Here is a 7,500-nt window from a genome sequence, read left to right as displayed (position 1 = left end):
TACTTCTCTTTATCCTTTTTTTTCTGATCCCAACTGTTTTTTTTCCTCTCCAAGACTAGTGACAAAAAATGCATCAACATTCTCAGATAATCTTATATATAAAAGGCACTATGTCTATCTGTCTGTGTCCATATTTTCAAACCCTGTCCCTTCCGAAACTAAAAGTCGCAGAGCAGCGCCAGGGACCCTAAATGATTGGATATTTTATGGACCGTTCTTTTATGGGTCTAGTTGGTTAAAATAGTTTTAAGCGGTCATAAATGGGTCAAAATTTTAAAAATCGTTATACAGTTTGTATATTCATCTTAATATTTTTTTAATTTTTTAATTTTTAATTAGTTCGTGTGCGTGTCACGTTGGTACAGCGGTCACGTTACCTGCTTTGAATACTAGTTTTGCTTTCGGTTTCGATTCTTGCTAATAGCACCAAAATACTTCTTTTATTTTTTAAATCACGACTCTGTAATAATTAGGGCTATGGCAACAGAATATTCTTTTCATTGTTTTGACTCTCGAGTATATATCTGACACAGTTAGACACAGTTAATCAATCCAGAGCCACATCACTCTATCTAAAAGCATCTAAGAAATTAACAGATACACACTCGAGAGTCAAAACAATGAAAAGAATATGCTGTTGTTGTAGCCTCGATAATAATACATACAATAGAAAAATGCGAGCATGAAAAGTAAAATGGTTAAGCTTAAACATGGAAAAATAAAGGACTAGTTGTTCAAACTGGAAAAGAAAAGGACAAGCTATTCTAGTAAAAAATATGATAAATTTATAACTTAAAATATTGCAGCATTAAAAATTGATTATATAATGTTATAAATTGAATTTTTTTAAAAATTCTTAACGACATTTCTGTTGTTTTTTCGGAGACTGTCCTAACATTGTCATTTTCCTTGTTTAATATCGGGACTGCGCATTTAGCTGTCGGTGACGTCTGTAGAGTCATTCTCGGTTATATGTTCTATTCTACAGGCTCACTCCTGGTCACGGCACCAAATATAAATTTATGTCTGTGTGTGCGATTATTGCCGAGACTGTGATTATCTACTCATTATTTTCATTCGGATTTTGTATATATATGTGTGGTCTCAGTAGACTTTTTGTCTCAAATAAATTGCAATTCTGTTTTTAAAAAGCAAGCATTTTTTCTGAAGTTACAGTGATTTCTGTTTTGTTTTGTTTTTTTTTTTGTTTTTTACCGATAAACAGGTTTTCAAACAGAACGATATTTGCTTCAAATCGAACACAGAAATCAAGAAAATGCACAAAATCTCAGAGTCTGATCAAAACAAAAAAAGCACTAAAATCCAACAGAACACGTTCTTTAGCTTAGTGACAAAGGCCAATCCCTGTCTCTCAGACCAAAGAAGATCCAATTGATTCCCTCCGTTCGTTGTGCTGAAATATGTATAGATATTGGTGTTATTTAGGATAGGTCATACAGTCTGACAACTTTATAACGGTAAGCTGTTTTAACACTTAATGTGAGCAGGGGTTTTATCCTCCTCAACATTTTTTTTGTCGACTGTGCTTCGGTTGCAACAAGACTTAGTTTTAGAACATTAATGTGGAACTCCACCTGTCGGATGTGGCTATTGTGTAGTGCCTAAGAGGTCCACATTCCCAGACCTTTCTTCCCCGATAAGTTCATTGCTTACTGCCTGAGGCGACATGACCGAGAAATTTCGAAGGGGCAGCTCAAGCAATTTTGCTAAGCCAAACTGTTACTTATTTAGGAGTGCTGGGTTTACTCTTCTAATCTTCGATACTTTGTGTAATAACTTTCTGCTGTGGGAAGGATGTAAGTAACTAGTGAGTAGGAGGTGATTATCATGACTGAACATTGATTCATGTAGAATTTAAGTGGTCTTGTTATCAACATGAGCCATCGCTGTTTTATTAATATTTCATTGAGTACAGACGGTGTGTTAGGTGGCCTCTTCTTATAGCTAAATAGTTTTCTCATTGTAGGCTTGCCCTTTAATGTTTTATGCCATTCAAAACTGCTGCTCGATTCATGCAAGATGGTCCAAAAGCAGTCTAAAGCAACCCATACGTTTCTGTGGGATTTTTTTCCAAGTTTAAAACAGAATTTTTATTACATATCCTTCTAAAGAGTCTTCACGTCCAGATTGCATTTTTTAAATTCACAAGTTCTGACAATCATTCCAGTGCATGCAACTATGCATCGCACTTAACATGCAGCATTTTGCATGTTAACATACAAATAAACAATTTTACTATATATATATATATATATATATATATATATATATATATGTATGGTAGTAAGTCTTTATCAAGGCACTTTCGATTTAATACGACAGAGTTTCTTATGAACAGAGAGAGAGAGAGAGAGAGAGAGAGAGAAAGTGAGAAAGAAAGAAAAAGGAACAAACTAAGTTATATGTTCATCAACGTTTTGTCTTTATTGTAAGACTCCTTCTGGATGAAATAACGACGAAACGTTGATAAACATATAACTTGCTTTGTTCCTTATATATATATATATATATATATATATATATATATATATATATATATATATATATAAAGCTGAACGTCTGTGTGTGTGTCTGGTCACGAATAGGCTCCTGTACGGTTTACTATTATAAAAACCTGATCACATATAGTGATAGAAGATGTATCGAGACACAGGAATGGATATGTTTGATCTGGTATAATGATGATTCATTAAAATTGTGGGGTCTGCATACGTGCCTTGTCCACAAAGTATGGAAATAAAAAATTTAACAATTTAAAAAAAGACGTTTACAAGTGTTTTTGATAGAGATTTACATAATAATACTTTTACAAGTATGTTTTAACTTAAATAGGGATGGTATAATAAAATTGTGGGGTCTGCGTTCGCGCCTGGCCTCCATAGAATGGAAAGAGGCACAAACTTTAATAAAGACTTTTCATATCTATCTGCGTAAGTATACTTTGATAATTATGTTTCAGTTTGAAGAAAAATGATATAATAAAATTATGGGGTGTTGTTCGCGCTTGACTTCCATAGAATGGAAATATGTCACAAAGTTTAACAAGGTTTTTTAATATAGATCCACAGAATATTGTGATACGTTTTTCAGTGTGAACAGGTATGGTATAATAAATTATGGGGTTTATCTATTTTATTTTTACTTTCATATTTTGCTTTGGTTTTGATACCCCCAAATTTGAAGCTATCTCTTTACAACCCTTCCTTTTCATAACCTATCATACTTTCATAAATCAGAGTCCATTTTCTGTAGGCTGTTTTTGAACCCAGTCAACGACGGGTACTTTTGCTAGTGTATATATATATATATATATATATATATATATATATATATATATGTGTGTGTGTGTGTGTGTGTGTGTATATATATATATATATATATATATATATATATATATATATATATATATATATATATATATATTTCTTCTTGGTTTTTTCTAAGTAAATAAAAATGAGCTTCTAGCTGCTGTTTAACCGTATTCATCTTTACTAAAATCAATTTTCATAAATCAGAGTCCATTTTCTGTAGACTGTTTTTGAACCCAGTCAACGACGAGTACTTTTGCTAGTATATATATATATATATATATATATATATATATATATATACATAATATATATATGTGTGCGTGTGTGTATGTGCGTGTGTGTATGTATGTATATATATATGTGTATATACATATATATATATATATTGCTCATCCATTACTAAATATATAGTTATGAACCTATTAACGTCAATTATTTATTATTGTTATATATAAGCTTTTGTTTTTCTACATAAACGTATATATATCTGTGCGTGTGCGTGTGTGTGTGCGCGTGCGTGTGTGTGCGTGTGTGTATGCATGTATATACATAAGCTGTGCGAGAGAAAGCAGGCAAGAATCGCCCAGTTCAATGACCTCGATTGGGAAATATGCAAATGTTTCAGTATATCGCCAATAAGGCAAAGTGTGTAGACCTTCTTACTGGAAGGCAGTCTCCTTTTTATGTGTCGATCGCACATGCACTTAGAATGCAGAGCCCCTGCCACCAGGACCCTCCTCCCCCACGCAACGACCCATTTCTCTGCATCGCATACGCAGGAAGTTGACCCAAAAACGCGACGACCTATCGATGGCGTTCTAAATTTCCTACGCGCACACCAATTTCATAGTAGGGCACAAATCAGGCTACGATGGCCGCGAATTCTTTATTCTTTGTATCAAACGGTCGTATCGCCGCTGTTGCGGTATACGTGATTATTATATTGCTATGATGCCGGTTGAATAGCAGCAACTAAGCTGACGAATAAATTAATATTGCCATAGTAACAAATACTAACGGTTCTTGTATAATAAGGATGTAAGAGAGAGAAAAAGAAAGAGAGAGAGAGAAAAAAAAAGAAAGAGAGAGAGAGCGAAAGAGAAGAAAAGAAAGGGAGATAGAGAGGAAGAGGGAGAAAGGGAAGGGAGATGTATATCTATATATATATATATATATATATATATATATATATATATATATATATATAGAGAGAGAGAGAGAGAGAGAGCGAGATAGATAGATATTGAGAGAGAAAGACTACCAAACATAAAGAAAAAGAGGGTATCTATGTAGTAAAATAATTTTAATATTACTATTAATTATTTATTATAATAATTAGTAGTAGTAGTAGTAGTAGTAGTAGTAGATGTAGTAGCTGTGTTAGTAGATGTTGTAGTTGTGGTGGTAGTGGTGGTAGCTGTTCTATGACAAAAGTAAAGCATAATTCTATAGGAAAAAATTTTTTTTTTCAAATAAATGTGTCATTCAATGCCAAATAAAAATGTTTTCTTAGACTTAAATTATTTTTACGTTCCTCGTAATATAAGCGTAAAACCGCCCCCCAACCACACACACACGCTAACATTTACAAACTCACATGCGCGCGCGAGTGCGTAAATGTGTGCATATTTTTAGGCTCATATACGCATGTTATGAGAAATAATGCACAAAGGATGATAATAAATATGCGCGCGTGTGTATATGCAATCGTTTTATGGAAAGTCCTTTTTAATGGCTAGCTCAATTCTTTGTTTCTGTCCTTATCCCTCCCTCTCTCTCTCTCTCTCTCTCTCTCTTTCTCTATCTATCTATATATATATATATATATATATCTATATATATATATATATACATGTGTGTGTATGTGTGTGTGTGTATACATACATACACTTGCATGTATGTGGATCGACATGTATCTTTGTATATGTCTCATTACATATATGTATATATATATATATATATATATATATATATATACATATATATATATATCCGTATATATATATACGTATGTGTGTATAGAAATAAAATGTATGTATATATATGTATATACATAAAATGTACGTGTATATAGAAGTATATACATATATGTGTATATATATATATATGTATGTATATAAATATATAATGTATGTGTACATATATGTATATACTTATAATGGGTTTATGTATATATATGTATATACATATAATAGATGTGTATATATATGTATATACATAAAATGTGTATATATATGTATATTCATAAAATGTATGTGAATATATATATACGTATATACATATAATGTATGTGGATATATATGTATATAAATATATAATGTATGTGTATATATATGTATATGCATATAATGTATGTGTATATATATATGTATATGCATATAATGTATATATGGATGTATATATATGAATATACATATAATGGATGTATATATGTATATGTATATACATATACTGTATGTGTATATATATGTGTTCATACATATACACTGTATGTGCATGTATATGTATGTACATATAATGGATGTATCCATATACATGTATATACATAAAATGGATGCATATATATGTATATATATATATATATATATATATATATATATATATATATACATCCATTTTATGTATATACATGTATATGGATACATTATATACATAAAATGGATGTATATATATATATATATATATATATATATATATATATATATATATATACAGGGTGTCCGTAAAGTTATTATACAGTCTTGCTTGATTAAATAAACCTGTAAAGAAAATAAATATTAGCTATTAATACAAATATAATACAATAAAACAATAAGACTGTATAGTAACTTTACGGACACCCTGTATATATATATATATATATATATATATATATATATATATATATATATATAATGTTTGTGTATATATATATATATACATATAATGTTTGTGTATATATATATATATACATATAATGTTTGTGTATATATATATATATACATATAATGTTTGTGTATATATATATATACATATAATGTTTGTGTGTATATATATATATATACATATAATGTTTGTGTGTATATATATATATATATATATATACATATAATGTTTGTGTGTATATATATATATATATATAATGCATATAGTACTTTAAATACGCAATGTGTATTTATTATAGTCAAATATCTTTTTATGAGTATATTACTCGTATTTAATTTAAATCTGTTATTTTATATTAAATGAATTCTGACTCCTACGTAAGCCAGTAAAAAAATATAAACATACGCGTATATATATATTGAAATAATGCCGAGATAAGCGGAGAGCATATACATGGGCCTAGAATTCCCAAATGGTTACCCAAGCTCATACATACATACATACATACATACATACATACATACATACATTCATGCGTACTATATATATATATATATATATATATATATATATATATATATATATATATATATTTAATATAAAATACAGTTATATATATATATATATATATATATATAATTTTGTGTGTCTGTTTGTATATATGAATGTGGACCATATGTGTGCCATTCCAAATCTCTACGCTTATATCTGTAAGTATGTCGCAGTCCGAACTATTTTGTCGGCATCACCTATTGCATTAATGCACATATTTGACTTTTTTTTCTCCTTCCTACAGAATAAAGATACGTTTGTAATTAAAAAACTATTTCTACTAACAATACTTCCAATATAAATATGTGTGTGTTTCTCACCATATAGACGCATGTGTGTATATGATGTATGTATATATGCATATCGGCATTTGCGTGAGTGTACTCATATCTATATATCTATATTATATACCTATATTATATGTATGTATGACTGTACGTATGAGGCATTCACTTATATTCATATATATATATATATATATATATATATATATATATATATATATATATTCATATATATATATATATTCATATATATATATATATTCATATATATATATATATTCATATATATATATATATTCATATATATATATATATTCATATATATATATATATTCATATATATATATATATTCATATATATATATATTCATATATATATATATATTCATATATATATATATATTCATATATATATATATATTCATATATATATATATATATATATTCATATATATATATATATATTC

General features: G+C 28.8%; 1 long non-coding RNA gene across 1 annotated transcript in view; it reads left to right on the top strand.

The window, feature by feature from the left end:
- The window catches only part of LOC145243018 (uncharacterized), a 245,296-nt gene that overhangs the window by 26,886 nt on the left and 210,910 nt on the right, over window positions 1-7,500 (top strand). The window lies entirely within an intron of this gene.

This window comes from Euprymna scolopes, chromosome 21, assembly GCF_053919585.1.
Source record: "Euprymna scolopes isolate OS-2025 chromosome 21, ASM5391958v1, whole genome shotgun sequence".
Classification (NCBI taxonomy): domain Eukaryota; kingdom Metazoa; phylum Mollusca; class Cephalopoda; order Sepiida; family Sepiolidae; genus Euprymna; species Euprymna scolopes.
This window is presented reverse-complemented; position numbering and strand designations above follow the sequence as displayed.